The sequence below is a fragment of the Amblyraja radiata genome, chromosome 9 (genome assembly GCF_010909765.2).
Source record: "Amblyraja radiata isolate CabotCenter1 chromosome 9, sAmbRad1.1.pri, whole genome shotgun sequence".
Taxonomy (NCBI): domain Eukaryota; kingdom Metazoa; phylum Chordata; class Chondrichthyes; order Rajiformes; family Rajidae; genus Amblyraja; species Amblyraja radiata.
In genome coordinates this window covers 1540686-1564319 of record NC_045964.1, presented here as the reverse complement: position 1 = coordinate 1564319, position 23634 = coordinate 1540686, and the positions used below count along the sequence as shown (strand labels likewise).

At 43.7% G+C, this 23634-nt stretch overlaps 1 protein-coding gene across 1 annotated transcript in view; it reads left to right on the top strand.

The window, feature by feature from the left end:
- The window catches only part of LOC116977284 (NACHT, LRR and PYD domains-containing protein 3-like), a gene marked incomplete at its 3' end in the record, with an annotated part of 106815 nt that overhangs the window by 7411 nt on the left and 75770 nt on the right, over nucleotides 1-23634 (top strand). Inside the window, exons 2-3 of the mRNA XM_033027780.1 lie at nucleotides 16888-17105; nucleotides 18644-18832. The remainder of the gene's footprint in view (nucleotides 1-16887; nucleotides 17106-18643; nucleotides 18833-23634) is intronic.

Below are 23634 nucleotides of genomic sequence, written 5' to 3'. Positions count from 1 at the left end.
ATTCTAATCTCTCATCATCACAACCCTCTCCTCAAACCCCGATATCCAAAAGAAAGACACCCGTATTAACGGGGCAGAAAAATCAAGAAGGGATAGGAGAGTATGGCCATAGGAATCGATGTGAAAGGCGAGGTGAATAATGGATTAAAAGTAGCATATATGAAAGCACGAAGTATAAGAAATAAAGTGGATGAGCATGAGGCTCAGTTAGAAATTGGCAAGTATGATGTTGTGGGAATTAGAGAGATGTGGCTGCAAGAGGGCTTGGGCTGGGAATGGAATATTCAAGGGTAAACGTCCTATCGAAAAGACAAACAGATGAGCAGAGTGGGTGAGGTAGCTCTGTTGGTAAGTAATGAAATACAATCCCTAGTGAGGGGAGACATAGAATCAGGAAATGTCGAGAGTAAGGGTAGAACTGAGGAATTGTAATGGTAAAAATACCCTAATGAGAGTTATCTACAGGCCCCCAAACAGTAGCCTGGTGCAAGTTGAATCAAGAGTTAAAATTGGCATGTCGCAAAGGTAATACTATGGTGGTTTTGGGAGATTGCGACATTCAGGTAGACTGGAAAAATCAGATTGCTCCTGGAATCCAAGAAAGGGAGTTTGTCATGTGTATCCGAGATGGATTCTTAGAGCAGCTTGTACTGGAGCCTACTAGTGAGAAGGCAATTCTGTATTTAGTGTTATGGAATGCACTGGATTTGTTAAGGGAACTCGAGGTAAGGAGTCAATAGGAGATAGTAACTATAATATGATAAGTTTTAATCTACAATTTGAGCGGGAGAAGGGAAAATCGGAAGTGACAATATTACAGTAATGCAAAGGGGACTATGGAGCCATGAGGGAGGACCTGGCCAAAGTTGATTGGAAAGAGACCCTAGCAGGAATGACTGTGGAACAACAATGGCAGATAATTCTGGGAATAATAAAGACGTTATGGATCAGTTAATTCCTAAGAGGAGGACATATTCTTAGAGGAGTAAGTGGCGATCGTGGCTGACAAGGGAAGTCAAGTACAGTATAAAAATGAAAGACAAGATGTATCACACAGCAAGAATGAGCGGGTAGCCAGCGGATTGGGTATCCTTTAAAGAGCAACAGAAGATAACTACAAAAGGCAATACGGGGAGAAAAGATGAGGTAGTGGATGTAGCATACATGGATTGTCATAAAGCCTTAGATAAGGTCCTACGTAGGAGATTAGTGGGCCAAATTAGAGTGCATGGTATTGGGAGTAGGGTACTAACACGGATAGAAGTTTGGTTGACAGGAAACAAAGAGTAGGGATTAACGTGTCCCTTTCAGAATAGCAGGTAATGACTAGTGGGGTATCTTAAGGCCCGTTGATGGGACCGCAGCGATTTACAATATATATTAATGATTTGGATGAAGGGATTAAAAGAATCATTAGCAAATATGCAGATGACACAAAGCTGGGTGGCAGTGTGAACTGTTAGGAGGATGCTATGTGGATGCAGGGTGACTTGGACAGGTTGGGGAATGGGCAGATGCATGACAGGTGCAGTATCATGTGTATAAATGTGCAGTTATCCATTTTCTGGCAACAGGAAGGCAGATTATTATCTGAATGGTGTCAAGTTAGGAAAAGGGGAAGTACAATAAGATCTGGGTGTCCTTCTTCAGTCACTGAAAGTAAGCATGCAGGTGCTTCAAGTGAAGGAAGCTAATGGAATGTTGGCCTTCACAACAAGAAAAGTTGAGCATAGGAGCAAAGAGGTCCTTCGGCAGTTGTATAGGGCCCCAGTGAGACCACACCTGGAGTATTGTGTGCAGTATTGGTCTCCAAATTCGAGGAAGGACTTTACTGTTATTGAGGGAGTGCAGCGTAGGTTCACAAGGTTAATTCTCGGGATGGCTGGACTCTCGTATGTTGATAGATTGGAGCAGCTGGGCTTGTATACGCTGTAATTTGGAAGGATTAGAAGGGATCTTATTGAATCATATTAGATTATTAAGAGATTGGACACGCTAGAGGCAGGAAACATGTTCCCGATGTTGGGGGACTCCAAAACCAGTGGCCACAGTTTATGAATAAGGGGTAGGCTATTTAGAACGGAGATGAGGAATTTTATTTTCACCCAGAGAGTTGTGAACTTGTGGAATTATCTGCCTCAGAAGGCAGTGGAAATAAATTATTGGGATGCTTTCAAGAGGGAGTTGCATAGAGCTCTTAAAGATAGCGGAATCAAGGGATATGGGGAGAAGGCAGGTACGCAGTACTGATTGTGGATGATCAAAGTGAATGGTGGTGCTGGCCTGAAGGTCATAATAGCCTGCTCCTGCACCTATTGTCTATTGTCTTTCAGGCAGTAGCTTCCGGATCACTTATTTTACCATTTCTGAGCAAGCTTTTTCTCGCATCATCCGTTTTGCCCAACATTATTCTAACCATCTAGTCCTTGCCTCGAGCACTACAAGGGTGGTATATATTCCCCACTATTAGCCCCAACAAATCACGTTCTGCCGCCATACACCATGATCAAATCCTTCACTATGCATGGATTATACTCCACTTGTCTAACCAAGCCTGACGTTTGCCCTTTTCCCTTGGAACCACTTGACGGATTCGATTCATACCCTTTCTGGGGCCTTCACCCACGGGCATGAATTTGGTGATGGATGGGGATAAATTGCAGATAAACTGCAAAATAACTGCAGACGCCAGAATATTCAACCACACCTAAAGTGCTGGAGTAATTCACCGTGTCAGGCAGCATACGTGGAAAGATAATTTAGTCTCTCATATAATTCTATATTCTAGACTCGTTGACGTCATCATCCAAATTATGATGCAATCTCAGCACATGCACAATATGTGCGAAAGTCTGTGTAACCACAGATTGATCACCTTGTTGGGGGTTTACTACAGACCCCCAAATATTTAACGGGCAACAGAAGAGCAAGGCCTAAGGCAGGCAACGCCATTGTAGTCGGAGACTCCATTGTGAGAGGTACGGACAGGGGTTTCTGCGGCAACAGACGGGATGCGAGGATGGTGTGCTGCCTTCCTGGTGCCAGGATCCAGGATGTCACGGACAGAGTGCAGAAAATCCTCAAGGGCGAAGGTGAACATCCGGAAGTGGTAGTGCATGTCGGCACAAACGATGTCGGAAAGAAGGGGATGAATATTCTGCAGCGTGACTTTAGAGAGCTCGGAAAAATGCTGAAAAGCAGGACCTCCAGGGTTGTTATCTCAGGTTTGCTTCCAGTTCCTCGTGCTGGCGAGAGCAGGAACAGGGAGATACGGGACCTGAACGTGTGGCTGAGGAACTGGTGCACGGGGCAGGGATTTAGATTCTTAGATCACTGGGATCTGTTTTGGGGTAAGGGGGAACTGTACAAAAGGGACGGATTGCATCTTAACAGGTGTGGGACCAGCATTCTGGCAGGCAGGTTTGCCACTGCTACACGGGTGGTTTTAAACTGAATAAGGGGGGTGGGGTGTCGAATGGGATAGTGGAGGATGGAGTTAAAGGGAAAGGGTTTCTTAAATGTGTGAGCGTAGAGACAGAGGGGTGTAAAATGAGGGTAGAAGCAATGGGTAGCAAGGTGAAAAGTAAAAGTGGCAGGCCGGAAAATCCAGGGCAAAAATCAAAAAGGGCCACTTTTCAACAAAATTGTATAAGGGGTAAGAGTGTTGTAAAAAACAAGCCTGAAGGCTTTGTGTCTCAATGCAAGGAGCATTCGTAATAAGGTGGATGAGTTGAATGTGCAGATAGCTATTAATGACTATGATATAGTTGGGATCACGGAGACATGGCTCCAGGGTGACCAAGGCTGGGAGCTGAACATCCAGGGATATTCAATATTCAGGAGGGATAGAGAGAAAGGAAAAGGAGGTGGGGTAGCGTTGCTGATTAGAGAGGAGATTAACGCAATGGAAAGGAAGGACATTAGTTTGCAGGATGTGGAATCGGTATGGGTAGAGCTGCGAAACACTAAGGGGCAGAAAACGCTGGTGGGTGTTGTGTACAGGCCACCTAACAGTAGTAGTGAAGTTGGAGATGGTATCAAACAGGAAATTAGAAATGCGTGCGACAAAGGCAAAACCGTTATAATGGGTGACTTCAATCTACATATAGATTGGGTGAATCAAATTGGCAGGGGTGCTGAGGAAGAGGATTTTTTGGAATGTATGCGGGATAGTTATCTAAATCAACATGTAGATGAACCAACGAGAGAGCAGGCTATTTTAGACTGGGTATTGAGTAATGAGGAAGGGTTAGTTAGCAGTCTTGTTGTACGTGCCCCCTTGGGCAAGAGTGACCATAATATGGTTGAGTTCTTCATTAGGATGGAGAGTGACATTGTTAATTCAGAAACAATGGTTCTGAACTTAAAGAAAGGTAACTTTGAGGGTATGAGACGTGAATTGGCCAAGATTGACTGGCAATAAATTCTAAAAGGGTTGACGGTGGATATGCAATGGAAGACATTTAAAGACTGCATGGATGAACTACAAAAATTGTTCATCCCAGTTTGGCAAAAGAATAAATCAGGGAAGGTAGTGCATCCGTGGATAACAAGGGAAATCAGGGATAGTATCAAAGCGAAGGATGATGCGTACAAATTAGCCAGAAAAAGCAGCATACCGGAGGACTGGGAGAAATTCAGAGACCAGCAGAGGAGGACAAAGGGCTTAATTAGGAAAGGAAAAATAGATTATGAAAGAAAACTGGCAGGGAACATAAAAACTGACTGCAAAAGTTTTTATAGATATGTGAAAAGAAAGAGATTAGTTAAAACAAATGTAGGTCCCTTGCAGTCAGAAACGGGTGAGTTGATCATGGGGAACAAGGATATGGCGGACCAATTGAATAACTACTTTGGTTCCGTCTTCACTAAGGAAGACATAAATAATCTGCCGGAAATAGCAGGGGACCGCGGGTCAAAGGAGTTGGAGGAATTGAGTGAAATCCAGGTTAGCCGGGAAGTGGTGTTGGGTAAATTAAATGGATTAAAGGCCGATAAATCCCCAGGGCCAGATAGGCTGCATCTCAGAGTACTTAAGGAAGTAGCTCCAGAAATAGTGGATGCATTAGTAATAATCTTTCAAAACTCTTTAGATTCTGGAGTAGTTCCTGAGGATTGGCGGGTAGCAAACGTAACCCCACTTTTTAAGAAGGGAGGGAGAGAGAAAACGGGGAATTACAGACCAGTTAGTCTAACATCGGTAGTGGGGAAACTGCTAGAATCAGTTATTAAAGATGGGATAGCTGCACATTTGGAAAGTGGTGAAATCATTGGACAAAGTCAGCATGGATTTACAAAAGGTAAATCATGTCTGACGAATCTTATAGAATTTTTCGAGGATGTAACTAGTAGCGTGGATAGGGGAGAACCAGTGGATGTGGTGTATCTGGACTTCCAGAAGGCTTTCGACAAGGTCCCACATAAGAGATTAGTTTACAAACTTAAAGCACACGGCATTGGGGGTTCAGTATTGATATGGATAGAGAACTGGCTGGCAAACAGGAAGCAAAGAGTAGGAGTAAACGGGTCCTTTTCACAATGGCAGGCAGTGACTAGTGGGGTACCGCAAGGCTCAGTGCTGGGACCCCAGCTATTTACAATATATATTAATGATCTGGATGAGGGAATTGAAGGCAATATCTCCAAGTTTGCGGATGACACTAAGCTGGGGGGCAGTGTTAGCTGTGAGGAGGATGCTAGGAGACTGCAAGGTGACTTGGATAGGCTGGGTGAGTGGGCAAATGTTTGGCAGATGCAGTATAATGTGGATAAATGTGAGGTTATCCATTTTGGTGGCAAAAACAGGAAAGCAGACTATTATCTAAATGGTGGCCGACTAGGAAAAGGGGAGATGCAGCGAGACCTGGGTGTCATGGTACACCAGTCATTGAAAGTGGGCATGCAGGTGCAGCAGGCAGTGAAGAAAGCGAATGGTATGTTAGCTTTCATAGCAAAAGGATTTGAGTATAGGAGCAGGGAGGTTCTACTGCAGTTGTACAGGGTCTTGGTGAGACCACACCTGGAGTATTGCGTACAGTTTTGGTCTCCAAATCTGAGGAAGGACATTATTGCCATAGAGGGAGTGCAGAGAAGGTTCACCAGACTGATTCCTGGGATGTCAGGACTGTCTTATGAAGAAAGACTGGATAGACTTGGTTTATACTCTCTAGAATTTAGGAGATTGAGAGGGGATCTTATAGAAACTTACAAAATTCTTAAGGGGTTGGACAGGCTAGATGCAGGAAGATTGCTCCCGATGTTGGGGAAGTCCAGGACAAGGGGTCACAGCTTAAGGATAAGGGGGAAATCCTTTAAAACCGAGATGAGAAGAACTTTTTTCACACAGAGAGTGGTGAATCTCTGGAACTCCCTGCCACAGAGGGTAGTCGAGGCCAGTTCATTGGCTATATTTAAGAGGGAGTTAGATGTGGCCCTTGTGGCTAAGGGGATCAGAGGGTATGGAGAGAAGGCAGGTACGGGATACTGAGTTGGATGATCAGCCATGATCATATTGAATGGCGGTGCAGGCTCGAAGGGCCGAATGGCCTACTCCTGCACCTAATTTCTATGTTTCTATGTTTCTATGTTAAATGTGCCGGGAGATTGCAGACAGCTGCCGTTCAAAAAGGTTGCTATAGTAGGGGATTTCAACAATGCTTCAAGTGAAGGAAGCTAATGGAATGTTGGCCTTCACAACAAGAAAAGTTGAGCATAAGAGCAAAGAGGTCCTTCGGCAGTATGTTCAAGGGTATGTTCAAGTGCTGTATCGTTCTATGTTGTACTCTCCATTAAGCGCCCTTATTATCAGTGCATTATGCCCAGAACAGGTACATGTGTGATTAAATCAACGTGTTATGCGAGCCACCGATCGCATGTATTAGCTTATTCACAACTGCACCATGTATTAAAATAATTGCTGCTTTCAAACTGTGACAAGAACGTCTGAAACCTTAAGGAGTTTGTCTGAACCCAGATGCAGCTAGAGATTGGGGTCTGAAGAAGGGTTTCGGCCCGAAACGTCGCCTATTTCCTTCGCTCCATAGATGCTGCTGCACCCGCTGAGTTTCTCCAGCAATTGTGTGTACCTTGCAGCTAGAGATTGTCTGATTTGTCCAAGCAGCCAAGACAATCGAGCAGCAGAGCGGGAGAACATGCAATCGTTTTACAAGCTGCGCCTGAAATGTGGCAATGGGAAGACTGATGAACATTTCACCAGAAAATCGCCTGCGTAAATCGACAGTCAGAAACTGGGCATTGGCCTACAATTAGTGGATAAAGTTCTGCGAGGCGCTACGACTATGGAACGGCTCAGTGGGAAACACAGCCAATTGAAGGGAACCAATGAAATAAATATTGGATCCTGCATTGTTCTTACATTAATTTCCTTAAAATGTGTCGGCTATGTATATTTTCATTTCCTCTCACTTCCTTGTTGATAAGTTTCGACTAATTTCGCGAGGTATCTTTGATTTAAACGGTGCGCTCTGTTGCATTGCGAGACGCAGTGCCCCGTATCTGTGTGCAAGCAGCTACCTGTCTGCGGGATGAATTCCAACACTCGCATTCCACAGGGTAGGGAGCAGTCTCGCTGCTGAAAATACGTCCAACCGGTTCGACAATTCACTGTCACTCAACTGTGAAGAAAGTCGGTTGTAATGAAAATTTAACCCTAAGTCCGATACAACGATTTACATGTCATCGGCATCTTAGTAAAAAGTTCCGCGGGCGTCCTGTCTGATTTACCGAGAACTGATGACAGGACCCTGTCGCCCATGTGCCATTACTCCACGTCCTCTCAGTGTGAAAGACGTATTTAGCACGGATGCAGTCAAGGACCACGGAATCGCCTTTTTAAACAAAGCAATGGCATCGATTGACCGAACTCATTTGTAATTATCCCAATTATCCTCTGTGAGATAGTAATCGTTACTGAACCTGATGTTGAACGATATCCGGTTACTGCACCTCTTCACCGATGGTGGCAGTGAGAAGAGGGCAGAGACTGGATTGTGTGGTTCCTTGGTGATAGACCCACCATTCTGCAGACTGTGTAAGATTCGTTGATGAATCGGGGGGCTAATGGGTCGAGCTGAGACCAGTTAGCAGAGCCTCCTGCGCTTCGGTGTGTAAGGATCACCGTAAAATGCCAGAATGTAACCAATCAGGATATTGTCTGCTGGATGTCAGGAGAAATGTATTCGAGTACTGTATTCGGAAACAACGTTTTGCGAATACTTATCACGTTTGTCCACAGCCTCCGCTACATGGAAACTATACTATGTCTACACAGTTTATCCTCAGAGGGATAAGTTCCAAATCCGGGCAACATCCGGGTGAAACTCCACGGCATTCTCTGTAAACGAATCACGTTCTTTCTCATAGGCTCATGACAGCTTTGCTATCATTTCATGTTCATTGAAAGACCAATATATATTTGGTTCCTCGTTATCCCTCGGTGCCTTTTATAAATTGTGTTGCAGATTATACCCGACCCCCCCCCCCCCCCATCGTCTTGGTTCCAAACACATTGCTACAGGATAATGGTTACATTGTGGGACAGAGAAAGCTGCATTGGAACAGTGCCAGTGACTGCTTTGTCCAGGCCTGTCTCAATATTATTTGAGCTCTGGAGAATATTCTTATTTGCTTCAAGTTTTCTGACTTGTCACAGACGTTTACAGTTTGCACAGTAAATAAAATCACGTTCGGGTCATCGACAAGACGGTTTACCGACAATACGGTTTACCGAGAGAGAAAATAACATAACCGCTTACGAGGTTTGCTTTTCTTTTATTGTTATTTTTTGATTGCTTCACTGTTTACTTCAATATTTCGGTGTTTTTCGCTTTTTGTATTTGGAAGTTTCACATCAATTGGTCCACTCATGGCCCTTGAAGTGAGCGAAACGTGTTTGCAGAATGAGGTGTGTTTTGAGTAAAAGTTCAGGATTTTTAAATGATTAACTGTATCTCTCCGTGGTTTCTGATTTAAATGTTGTTCCCAACATTTTCCGTCCAATATTTCAGTTTTATGAAATGAGACAGAATGTAGATCGAAGTGTTTACAACCCACTGTGTCTGAGCCGATCATTATTCCAAGGGAATCTAATGTCATATGCCTACACATTATCCATACTCCTCCAAATCCTGTATACCCAAGTGGCCTGATAAAAGCATCTAAACGTAACTGCCATATCTGCTTCCATAACGAGCACGGGAGCACATTCCAAGTACACACCACTCCCTTTGTCAAAAAAAACTTCACGCACATCCCTTTAAACGTTATCCTCTGTGAGATAGTCAAATCCCTCCCCACCTTTGTTCTAGACACCTCAGACACTCTCCGCCGCCTCCACGCATTCCACTCTCTGGGCCCTCACCCCCTCATCTTCACCATGGATGTCCGGTCACTCTACACCTCCATCCCCCACCAGGATGGCCTCAAAGCCCTCCGGTTCTTCCTCGACCAGAGGAGCAACCTTTACCCAGCCACTGACACTCTCCTCCGCTTAGCGGAGTTGGTCCTCACCCTCAATAACTTTACATTTGACTCCTCCCATTTCCTCCAAACACAAGGCGTAGCTATGGGCACACGCATGGGCCCCAGCTACGCCTGCCTCTTTGTCGGGTACGTTGAACAATCCTTGTTCGATGCGTACCAGGGCCCCATCCCTGACCTCTACCTCCGCTACATTGACGACTGCTTTGGTGCCACCTCCTGCACCCACACACAACTGACTGACTTCATCCACTTCACCACCAACTTCCATCCGGCACTCCAATACACCTGGACGATTTCCGACACTTCCCTACCATTCCTTGACCTCACCATCTCCATCGCAGGGGACAGACTCCTGACCGACATACATTATAAACCCACTGACTCACATGGCTATCTGGACTACACGTCTTCCCACCCTGCCCCCTGTAAAGACTCCATCCCTTACTCCCAATTCCTCCGCCTACGCCGCATCTGTTCCCAGGATGAGACATTTCATACCAGGGCATCGGAAATGTCCTCGTTCTTCAGGGAACGGGGATTCCCCTCCGCCACCATAGATGAGGCTCACACCAGGGTCTCATCCATACCCCGCAACACTGCTCTCTCTCCCCATCCCCGCACACGCAACAAGGGCAGAGTCCCTCTGGTCCTCACCTTTCACCCCACCAGCCGGCAAATACAACACATAATCCTCCGCCATTTCCGCCACCTCCAACGTGACCCCACCACTCGCCACATCTTCCCATCTCCCCCCATGTCTGCCTTCCGCAAAGACCGCTCCCTCCGCAACTCCCTCGTCAATTCTTCCCTTCCCTCCCGCACCACCCCCTCCCCGGGCACTTTCCGTTGCAACCGCAAGAAATGCAACACCTGTCCCTTCACCTCCCCCCTAGACTCCATTCAAGGTCCCAAGCAGTCGTTCCAGGTGCGACAAAGGTTCACCTGTATCTCCTCCAACCTCATCTACTGCATCCGCTGCTCTAGATGTCAGCTAATTTACATCGGTGAGACCAAGCATAGGTTGGGCGACCGTTTCGCCGAACACCTCCGCTCAGTCCGCCTTAACCTACATGACCTCCCGGTGGCTCAGCACTTCAACTCCCCCTCCCATTCCCAATCCGACCTCTCTGTCCTGGGTCTCCTCCATTGCCAGAGTGAGCAACAGCGGAAATTGGAGGAACAGCACCTCATATTCCGTCTGGGGTCCTTGCGCCCTTATGGCATCAACATTGAATTCCCCCAATTTGGCTAGCCTGTGCTGTCCCCTCCCCTTCCTTCACCCTCTAGCTGTCTCCTCCCACCCTCCCATCCGCCCGCCCTCGGGCTCCTCCTCCTCCCTTTTTCCTTCTTTCTTTCCCCACCCCCCATCAGTCTGAAGAAGGGTTTCGGCCCGAAACGTCGCCTATTTCCTTCGCTCCATAGATGCTGCTGCACCCGCTGAGTTCCTCCAGCAATTTTGTGTACCTTTGATATTCCAGCATCTGCAGTTCCCTTTTGATCCCTTTAAACGTTGCTCCTCTCGCCATCCATTCCTGATGTCATTTTGCATTTCCACCCTCGGAAAGATAGCCTGCACGTCGGCTTATCACTATATCAACATATACATATTCATTTTAGGTCTCCCCTCAGCTTCTGACGCAGCAGAGAAATCAAAGTAAGTTGGTCCAACAGCTCATGATCCAAATGATGCCCACTAATCTAGTCAATATTCTTATCTCCATCCTCTCCATAACCTCTACAACATTACCGTAAAGGGAGACCTCTCCAAATACTCCAAATGAGGCCTAACGAATGTCCTATAAGGCTACATCATGAGATCCTGACACCTATACTCAATGCATCGACTAATGTCAGCAAGCGTGTCATATCCCGCTGGGGTGTCTTACAAACCAACGGTATGAAATTTAAATTATCCAAACTTTAGGTAACGTCCATAAAACATACCTCTCACGTTCTCCCCATTAGTCACCCCCCTTTTCTTGATTCCTAGTTTCAGCAATGCATATACTAGCAATGTTACAAAATTTTGAGATTTTAAAAATCAAGTCTGCAATTTATCCCATCAGATAAAGCATAAAAAGAAGTTTAATTTGACACCTAATTCACTTTCATATCTCAAGTATTTAAAAGGTTATGGCCATTTTCATACTCGGAAATTAGCATCTTGTTCCCTATTGATTTTCTATGGAGATAACAAAAAAGCTGTGATCGTGGACAGTCAAAAGCCCATAACTTTCTTAAAAATGAAGGGAACTGAATGAAATTTTCAGTTATCATAGATTGAAGCATTCTGAAACAAATATAAAATAATCTTACTTGGATGACCTGAAATTAAAGCATATAATTAGTTAGTTACCCAAGTGTAGCTAATTCCAAACTTCAATTACTAGATCTAAACATCTATCTATTTCTTAATAAATGATTAACATTTTTAAATAGCCTAAGTGTCCAAATAATATTCACAAATAATTCACAATAAAACATGATTTTTAAATCTCATTTACATTAATTTATAGGCCAAATGGAAGGAATTTAGTGTTTAATTGCTGTAAATTAAAGTCAATTTAAATCAGCTTTCTAGTGAGATCCTGTGAACGCGCTGGTTTAGAACGTTCACATTGCGGTGGATTTGTGCCTCAAATGCCCAGAAAAATACTGCGGGATATAATGGGCCCAAAATTAGCTCCTCGCAATATTAAACTTTGTATAAAGGGATCTTAAGAAGCCCTTTTAACGTAAAAATATACAGCCTACCTTCCGTTTTCCCCTGTATGAGATCCGGCCCGTTGTCGGCGGTCGGGGGTTTAGAGGTTAATTTTTAAACTACTATAACAAGTAAGGAAAGCCCTTAAAACTAATAATAGCTCAAGCGAGGGAATCTTCCAGCGATTTTTCGTTAATAATTAACTAGGCTGAAAAACCGCGATTTGAACAGCCTAGAGAAAATCGCGTTTTAAACCCGCCCCCCTCTAAACGGCGCCAAAGTCGCGCACACGAGCTGGGACAGATTTTCAGCGACGCTTCAGGTAGGCTTTGCAACATACCTACATGTACCTCCTTTACCAAACGATCTACTAGTGATCTTACACTTGAAAATGGCAATAGTGGCATCGACTGTGAGGTTCACTGACTTTCACAACCAGGAACGTCAGCCAAATGATGCAGGAGAATTAAGCTCAGAATCATGCACGTCATAATTGTACGGGGACGCCCGAAGCATCCAGACATAATCAGAGAAAGAATAAAACGATGCAATATATCCAATGGGTTATATTTTTGTTCATAGACAAGGTCCGTAAAACGCTGATATTTAAGCGTGAGCGTGTCTCTCTGGGATGCCGGTATACTATATTGACGCAATCAATTCAGTACATTATTATTTAATGTGTTCAAGAAGGAACTGCAGATGCTGGAACATCGAAGGTACACAAAAATGCTGGAGAAACTCAGCGGGTGCAGCAGTCTGAAGAGGGGCTTCGGCCTGAAACGTCGCCTATTTCCTTCGCTCCATAGATGTTGCTGCACCCGCTGAGTTTCTCCAGCCTTTTTGTGTACCTCATTATTATTTAATGTTTAGTTTATGCATTCATAGTTATACAGCACAGAAACAGGCACTTCACCCCAACTCGCTCAAGCCGACCAAGCTGTCCGGTCAAATCTCGTCCGATGTGACCCCATTAGGTCAATATCATTCTAAACCTATCCTATCCATATTCCTGTGCAAGTGTCTTTTAAGGATGTTTTACGTTGCTCCTTCAACTACCTCCTCTTTCAGTTAATTCCACATACGGACTGTCCTCAAGATATCTCCAATGATTGTAACAAGTTTCCCAGTCGTGATGACTTTCTCCAAATAAAAATCAGAGGGAAATGCTCATTGAAATCCCTGCTAATGTCCTCCGGCTCTTCACATAAAAGGCCGCTTTGTTATCTAAGGAACCCTATTTTCTGTTTCTAATCATCCGCTTTGCCGGAATATCCAAAACATATTTTGGAATCTTATTAACCTTATCCACCAGAGATAACTCTTATCCCTTTGCTGTCCTCCAGCTTTCCTTAAATATGCTGCTTAGTCCCCTGAACTCCCCGGGGATACATTGATCCAAATTGCGTGTGTTAACAGATTAATTATTTCAGAAATCTAAAATCCGGATATATCCATTCAGTTATGAGAATATAGAGATACTGTGTGCGCTGCGAATTATGGAAGCAGTCATGGTGATCTTAGTGCTTCCCAGCATGGACTGCTGATGCCGTGAATAAACCGACTTATTTTTGAAATTCATCCCACGTAACGTCCAGGTTCAAGGTATAGTTCAAAAACACAATTCCCTCGACAAATGTCTGTGTACTTTTTATTCAAACAACGGTTTCCCTCTCAAACAAGGAAGACTGCGAGAGCCCAGAGCAAACATTCTCAGGAACTCTGGAAAAGCAACGTTCTCTGCCATAAGTCGCAACAATTTTTCTGACATCACCCTGCGGGATACTGCAAAACTGGTCCAGAAATGTGAGCAGTGGCATGCCTCAGGGTTCGGTGCTGGGCCCGTTACTGTTTGTCATTTACATCAATAATTAGGATGAGAACATACAAGGAAAGATTAGCAGGTTACTGATGATACAAAATTGGGTCGTTTTGCAGATAACGAAGATGGTTGTGAAACATTGCTGCAGGATCTGGATCAATTGGCCAGGAGGGCTGAGGAATGGTTGATGGGATTTAATACAGAGAAATGTGAGGTGTTGCCTTTTGGGACGTCTACCAAGGGAAGGACCTACACAGTGAATTGTAGGTCTCTGGGCAGTGTTGTAGAGCAGAGGGATCTAGGAGTACAGGTCCAAGGTTCCTTAAAGGTCGAGTCGCAGGCAGATACGGTGATCAAAAAGGCCTGCATCAGTCAGAGTATAGAGTGTAGAGGTTGGGAGGTCATGTTGCAATTGCAATAAGATATCGGTGAAACCGCATTTAGAACATTGTGTTCAGTTGTGGGCACCATGTTATAGGAAAGATATTGCCAAGCTTGAAAGGGTTCAGTGGGGATTTACAAGGTTGTTGCCAGGACTAGAGAATGTGAGCTATAAAAGCTGAGTAGGCCCGGTCATTATTCCTAGGAGCGCAGGAGGATGTGGGGTGAGTTTATAGAGTTGCACAAAATCCTGAGAGGAATAAATCGGATAGTTGCACAAAGTCTCTTGCCCAGAGTAGGGGAATCTAATTTCAAGGTGATGGGGAAACGATTTATTAAGAATATAAGTGATAACCTTTTCACACAAAGAGTGGTGAGTGGAACAAGCTGCCAGATGAGGTGGTTGTGGCTGGAACTGCCACACTGTTAAATAAACAGTTAGACATGTACATAGATAGGAGAGGTTTGGAGGGATATGGACTAACCGCGGGCAGGTGGGACTAGTGTAGCTGGGACATGTTGGGTGGTGTGAGCAAGTTGGGCTGAAGGGCCTGTTTCACACTGTATCACTCGATGACTGAAATTTCACGCCTAAGCAACACTATGCATTCCTATTGACCGCAGTAATGCATGAACATGTCCTAACATAATCAGCAAGTTATTGCTGATTTGTTATTGGCCCTGCACAATGCGACAGAAGTAACTCAGTCCAAATTATTAAGAATTCTGCGCTTGCCTGTGTTCATCTAAGCAACTTGAAATTCTTTCTATTTTTACTACCAGTGACATGCAAGATCTTTTTCTTTTTAGCAGCTTGCGCTGATTCACTGATGTTGTTCCGCCGTTTACAATCCCCATTTAACGCCTCTGCTCGCTTTTCTAAACCTGTCGGTATGTTAATTGTTGGGACTTACCTATCATCTTAATCCTGTGCCCTTTAGTTTTGGACTCTTCTCCATTGTTGAAAAAAGCTGCGAGCGTTAACTTTATCTGCGCTCCACATAGTGGTACACTGCAATGTGGTGAGATCGCAAGGAACGGCATACAATTTCAAAAGAAGATGCAGCCGAGTTAAATAATTCGTCTGATTACTTTTGAAGGACTGTTGAATGTAAAATGGACTTCAGTAGGGCCTTTGACAAGGTTCCTCACGGAAGGTTGGTTAAGAAGGTTCAATTGTTGGGTATTAATGGTGGAGTAGCAAGATGGATTCAACAGTGGCTGAATGGGAGATGCCAAAGAGTAATGGTGGATGGCTGTTTTTCAGGTTGGAGGCCAGTGACTAGTGGGGTGCCACAGGGATCTGTGTTGGGTCCACTGTTGTTTGTCATTTACATCAATGATCTGGATGATGGTGTGGTAAATTGGATTAGTAAGTGTGCAGATGATACTAAGGTAGGTGAGGTTGTGATAATGAAGTAGATTTTCAAAGTCTACAGAGAGATTTATGCCAGTTGGAAGAGTGGGCTGAAAGATGGCAGATGGAGTTTAATGCTGATAAGTTTGAGGTGCTACATCTTGGCAGGACAAATCAAAATAGGACGTACATGGTAAATGGTAGGGAATTGAAGAATGCAGGTGAACAGAGGGACCTGGGAATAACTGTGCACAGTCTTTGGAGCCCAGAAGTTTAAGGGGGGACGATAGAGGTCTTTAAAATGATGATAGGGATAGACAGAGTTGGCGTAGATAAGCTTTTCCCACTGAGAGTAGGGAAGATTCAAACAAGGGGACATGACTTGAGAATTAAGGGACAGAAGTTTAGGGGTAACATGAGAGGGAACTTCTTTACAGAGAGTGGTAGCTGTGTGGAATGAGCTTCCAGCGAAGGTGGTGGAGGCAGGTTCGTTTGTAACATTTAAAAATAAATTGGATAGTTATATGGACGGGAAAGGAATGGAGGGTTATGGTCTGAGTGCAGGTATATGGGACTAGGGGAGAATACGTGTTCGGCACGGACTAGAAGGGTCGAGATGGCCTGTTTCCGTGCTGTAATTGTTATATGGTTATATGGTTAAAATATCAATTCAGGCCAATAGGCAATGAATTAACAGGGAATCTGAGTTTTCCATAAAAAATATCGAATTGACCGTTTTATTCGTCAATTTCTTTTCCATGGGAGAAGAGACGAATATCCAGGAATTATCTGGTGGAAACTTGCTGTAGGAGTTGTGGAAATTTTTAACATCCTGGTCTAATCAGGAGCCCTCACAAGCATTTCAATACCAAAAGCTACTTTATTGGTTAATAATGTTCAACAAATTGTAGAGGAGGACTGCCGACGTTAAACAGTAAACAAAATCTACGAATGGAACTATGACATTAAATGTGTTTCTTCGTTGTAACCCCACTTCTAATTAAGTGATTTCAGCAAAGGTAATGGCCATGCTTGTTTAGAGTTGAAGTCAAAGATCTTATTTATATAAGATCTTTGGTTGAAATGTGCGTAAGTTGCCAAACCGGTTTGATTTGATTTCAGCAGAGAGGCCGCTCCTCGGCAGGAGCAGTTGGGCAATGTTTAACTTGAAACCACCGTTCACACCAAAGGTCCGCACATTCCAGAACAAAGAGCAGATCTGGTTCGTAGCTTGTTAGTGGCTAAAATTATACAAGGACGTTTCACTGATGGGCTGGAAATAGATAGCAAAGACCAACGGCCACACGGAAATGCAGACAGAAACGATTTACGTCTACGAGGTAAGGATAATGCCTATATTTTGTATTTTGCCACCTCCTCCCCTAGTCTGATCTTTTCCGTGCCGCGAACCTGCCGTTCTGTGAGATTTAATGCAATCGGCAATGTGGTAATCTCTCTTGACACTGAACCACGGACACTCCCAGTCCAGGTCTTCCTCGCCTGGCAGCGAGACATTCTGTGTATGGTCAAGGATAAAAATGAGCTTCTCTGGTTGGGGATTTAACCCATTTAATACCTAAATAAAGTATATTTTGAAATTTAAAACAAATGAAAGATACCATTGCCTACGTGCAGGACAGATGGGTGAATGCCTGCCTAGACAGCTTGGACCAGGAGAAGGTCTTCGACAGGATATCGCACACGTACATGAGGGACATGCTCTCCAAAATGGGCTTTGGGGAGGGAATCAGGAATTGGATTCAACTGCTCTACACCGATATCTGTAGTGCAGTCCAAACCAATGGGTTGGAATCAGACAGCTTCCCCGTCAGGTCTGGAGTCAGGAAGTATTGCCCTCTCTCCCCTGTCTTGTTTGTCTGATGTATTGAACCTTTTGCCGAGTCCATCAGAAAGGACGTGAGCATAAGAGAAGTGACATGGAAATGTCGCAGACTGCCCCGCTGCAGACTGCAGGAGTAGGTGCTGAACGATGCGTTGAAGCTTGGTGCAGGCAACGCCAATACTCTGTGTGGGAGGACCACTGTCTAGGGTCTTTCTGCTGCTGGACATGTGTAGCAGGTTGTGGTGGAGATGCCACTCAAAATAGGGGAAGGCATTCCATGCCAATGGGCCACATGAGTGGCAAGTGTGAGGGATAAACTTGTGAATATTGTGCAATGTGTGTATACAGCATTGAATGTATAGCCTCCGAGAATGTCGGACGATTTTTTTTGCACGGTTGCTGTATTGTATATATATATTACTTGAATATAGTCTATTTTGCAATTTAAAAAACATTCTCTGCTCAAAGACTTTCCATTTCTCGATCGTACTTAACAATTTAGATTGCAGTTTGATAATGTTGCCTTATGTCGAGTATTGCTCATGTAAAAAGTAAACGATACGATAATAGAATACGTTTTACAGTGCTGGACAACGCATTCAGGATAACCAGTTCTTAATGGCAGTAGTTAGCATTGATCGGCCTGTAAAGCGAATTCGGTGGAGGACTGGAACATTACATAATTATGTTTAAACAGTGTAAAATGCATTTGCTGCCTTCTGCATTTCGACATTCGGATCCCGTGCGGAAATCACCTTGCACAAAAGCAATGACATCGACATAAGTCTCGTCATCTAAGGTGATCCACGGGTGGCAGCGACTTCCAGTAAATGCTCGACAAACACATTGGTCAGGGGCATTAAACCGCCATCTTTTAGCGCAACTGGAAATGCAGGACGTTGTTTGTAAATTTGTATCGCAGATACTGTCATTCTGTGCAGGAGAAAAAGAGGTGTTACATATAATCTTGAACCAACTTCCTTGAGAGATCATGTTACAGTGAATTGCGAAATCCATTCCTTTTATTTTCAACAGAAAGACTGGTTCTTGTTCTGAGAAATGCGGGCATTGATATTCACTCTGTCGGAAGCCAGTTGCTATCGCTCAGACACCGGGTCCCACACTACAGCAACCAGACCAATCTGTGACACACAAAATATTGTTGGCTTGCAACGAACAATCAGAGAATCGGCATCAAAAGGACCTAAATTCTTGCGCATTTAAGGTAATAAATTCATGACCCGGTGGATTCGATTGTTTTTAAAGCTATTTGCAATTTTGCAGTCCTCAGGCATCATATAAATCTTTCCATTTGTAGAATCGTTCGGGCAGGAACAGTACAACGTCCTTTACTCAACAAACTAGGCTGTATCTATTTGACAACTAATGAATGCATTTTAATTACATATTTTCCCTCCACTGTCGCCTCTCAATTAATTTCTCCACGATTACATGCCGCATTGGCAAGATTGATCCAATATTTCCTTGTATGGTGTACTCTCATGTAAAGGTTCATTAATGACACCAAACAAGCATACCAATCCATCGAGAAAATATCAATATGTGTTTCCTCGTTATTGAAGTTGAAGGCAGACATATGTGGAAGTCCTTTCCTGGCAGTAACCTGGCATAAATGACAAGGCATTTCGACTAATATGAGAGCATGTATTGCTGTTAGTCGGCATGTCCGGGCCAGAGGCTCCACTGCCCCCATTGTGGAATACTGTAGAAAGAAACCTATCTGGCTCACTAAAGTTAACAAGAGTATCGTGCCTACGCCTATCTATGCAGGAGATTTGTGTTGCGGGACAGCTGCCGCGGAAAGGCAAATGCAAAGTTAGCGTTTATTACGAGGAGACTTGAATATAAAGCAAAGCTTTAATATTGAGACTTTATAACGCACTGAATAGGCCACATTTGGAGCATTATGAGCAGTCTTTGCCCCATATCTGAGGAAGCATGTGCTGGCGTTGTAGAGGGTACATAGGAGTTTTATGGCAATGATCCAGGTAATGATTAGGTTAATATATAATGAGCGGTTGACGGTAAAGTCGTCAAAAGAACTATTATGAGAAGCACATTAATAGCAAATTTATGAATATGTTCAATTGTGTTGAAATGCTGTTTATCAGTTTCCTTCATTGCAAAAATTAATTTGCCGAATAACATCAAATTGGAGCTTCCATGAGTTTGCAATTTCTTCATATTCCTCGAGCTTTAGAACGCAAAGCGAGAGGGAGAGGGCCTGAAGAGCGTATTTATGCCTAAATTGATTCTATATCGAAAATCTATTAATAAAACAGGAAATAATACCAAAATAAATGCTGGAAATTTGCAATCAGAAAATACCCCTAAACAGAACGACACAGTAAGGAAAATGTTGCTTGGATTGCTTCAAAGAGGAGATGCGCCACAACACCCTTATCTGATATGTTCCGCACAAACTTTCTGCCTCTGGTTGAGAAAGCTGAAAGAGATTTTGACCGCTGGTCAGTTTTACCGCTATCCCTCGTGGGCCGGATAAATCTGGTCAAGATGGTCGTCCTACCCAAATTCCTGTATCTTTTCCAGCACGTCCCTATACTTATCACTAAATCTTTTTTTTATGAATTAGAAAGGACAATATCTAAATTTTAATGGGGTAGCAAACCGGCTAGAATCCGAAAGGCGATACTGCAATCTCCTAAGAGTGACGGCGGTTTGGCACTTCCTGACTTTAGGCGATACTATTGGGCAGCTAACTTGCAAAAACTCCTGTATTGGATGAATGATGATTGCGACCACCTACCGACTTGGGTACACATGGAAAAGGCGAGTTCACATCTCCCGTTGCGGTCTGTCCTATGCTCCCAACTCCCCCTTCCTATAACATCTGTGGGTGCAGGCCCAATTGCGTCCATCTCGCTCAAGATATGGAGTCAACTCAGGAAAAACTTCGGTTTACAAGGCCCTTCCATCTTGACCCCACTGCTTAAAAACCACATCTTTAAACCTTCAAGTACAGACCACGCATTCAAAACCTGGCATAGCAACGGTATCAGTAGTATCAAAAACCTATACAAGGATGGCATCTTTTCGTCTTTTGCGGAGCTCTCGTCCAACTATAGCCTCCCAAACTCCCACCTTTTTCGTTTTTTCCAGATTAGGGATTTTGTGAAGAAGACATTCCCCCATTTCCCAAATCGCCCCCCTGAAGCCCTGACCGATATCATCTTAGCTCTAGATCCCAACCGGAAGAAATGCATCTCTGTTTTGTATAACTTGTTAGGGTCGGTTATATTGAAACCTCATACCTCATTAAAAGCTGCGTGGGAGGGCGAGCTGAATACGAAACTAACAGACCTGCAATGGGACTGCCTTGGATTTGATCCATTCTTCCTCCATATGTGCCCGTCATGGCCTAATCCAATGCAAAGTCCTTCACAAAGTCCACTACACAAATGCAAGATTATCTAGAATTTACCCCGCTGTTAGGGACACCTGCAACAGATGTAATCAAACTCCTGCCAACCATAGCCATATGTTTTGGTCTTGCCCTAAGCTAGCAGCCTTTTGGAGGAGTGCTTTCGACTTGATAAGCAGAGCCTACGGCCAGACTATTCCTCCAAACCCACTGTCAGCCATTTTCGGTACCCCTCCCAACACCAACCTCTCTGTTGCGGTGAAATGGGTCCTAGCTTTTACAACCTTGTTAGCCCGGAGACTGATCTAGCTTAACTGGAGGCTCACCTGTCCCCCGACACACGCCCGCTGGATTAAGGAGGTGCTTTACAATTTAAAGCTTGAAAAACTTAGCTTCTCTCTCAAAGGCTCTACCAATACATTCCTAGATACATGGAACCCTTTCTTGGAACTTGTTAACTCTCTCAACTTGTCCCCGGACTCGGAAGAGGAATGAGTGCTCTCCACCATTGTACTGCTCTACTGCAGCTGCTCTCCCCTTAACCCCCCCACCACTTCCCACCCTTATTTATTTAATTATTTACTTATTTACTGTTATTAGTGACCCCTTTTTAATTTTATTTTATTTTATTTGTTTATTTATTTATTTTATTACTTTTTGTTTCGTTTATCTTACCATATTTGTGTGGATGTGTATGTATGCGAGTGTTGTTTGTCCCCGTTTGGTTCCGACCTGATTCGGGTGGGTTGAAGGTGGGTATGGGTAAGGGCTTTGACGGTCGCTTACATACTGTTGCACAATTAGGCCTTGACTGTCACTGTCTGTTATCATTGTATGTATGCAAATTGCTGTGAAATTCAAATAAAAATATTTAAATCAAAGAGGAGATGCGATATGTATCTGGATAAATCGAAGAAGAGATATAATCGGTGGAATGTTCACTTGGTGACCAAAGTAAGGAATATACTCATTGATAGCAATGGGGCAGTTAGTACTGGAGGATGCAGATAAGCAGCCGGTGCGATTTGATACCATTTAAGGCAAATATGCTAATCAGTAACCGGATTTCATCACTCTACTCTTCAAACATCCTCAGCAATTTAATATCAATCAATTATTCCTGACGTTCCAGTACATTTCATCCTTCTTGTACAAGTGGTGGAAAGAAAATTCAGAATGGGAAGTGGAAGGGAGATTGAATTGCTCACAAATGGGAACACCAGCAGCCACCTTCCGACAGAGAGAAAGTGTTCACCCAAAAACCTTACTTGGTCTTGCTGATGTAGTTGGTGCGCCTAAAGCAATAGACAATGTTGGAAACGGCACTAGAAAATCGTTATCTCATCTGTGAGGATTGGTGCCGTTTCTAAATTGAGTTTGAGATTGTTGCCGTCACTAAGACATCGTCTCTGGCACTGAGGGAGCAACTCAACAGCCACGACACGATGCCGCCCAATTAGTGGGGAAATTCTTCGTCAAATGTAGGAAAGTGTTAAATCAGCAGCACTGAATGCGTCTATGTTCGAGCATCCAAATGGCCCTTGGAACCTTCCTGTACAGAATGGAATTTAAAAATATCTGGACGTACATGGTATAGTTAAGGCGTTGGGGTAATTCTTTAGGAGTTCTTGCATTGAGAAAAGATTTGTGTTTGATCGGGATATATTAAAAAAAAAAACGACTGTAATTAGGAGATGTTCATGGACATGTACATGAATTATGGACTGATACGAGCTGGTACACTAGACAATTAGGAAGATGTGGTATCTTAGGATTTGTTGTAAGAAAAGACGGGTGCAACATAAAGAGGTCTACAGTGTATTCTGTAAGTCCCGGTGATACAATACATGCATATTTTAGGATTGCATATTTCAATGTTGCTTCTTTTAATATGCATTTTACACTGACTAAGACTCGCTTGTGAATGAGTGCACCAATGGTTTTCTAGCGAACGAAAAGTCAAAGGAAAATTCAGAAGCGTATGCAAATTTAAGATACAACATCAGTCGTGTTGGAAGGAACTGTACAAGCTAGGTTGTGTGAGTGGAAAAAGGAAAATTCACATTGCATGTGTAGCACTTCAACTCAATGGCAAAAAAAAACGAAGGGCATATTAGGGAGGATAGGGAATTATACAGTTATGAAAGATTGATCAGAAAGAGGACTAACATGAATTTAGATGGAGGGGTTATGGTCTGTGCAAATGTGACAAATTTTCAGTAGCTTGCTAGCGTAGATGTAGGATTAATAAGTCCGCAGCTGTTGTGTCAAGAACACGTGCTCAGAATATGGGTGAGTCAATCAAGGAAGGGGAGAAGATATTTTGGATTTGTTGGTCGAAGGAGGTTATGAAGTTGTAACAACAAGAGAAATATTAATAGATTATGGCATTACTAAATGATTAAATAAAGACATTCATACCGACATCAGCTTCCTCATTCGACGAATGAACACTGCAACAACGGAACAGGACAAGGAACACCACTACAAATGAACAGGTGCTTTTCCCCACGATGTCCGTTCTGACAACGAATGTAACCCATCTGCTCTACAAATTCCTTATAGCTCCACCACCCCCCGATCCTGTTTTAAGCAAAATACCTCTTATATATTTAAAACCGAT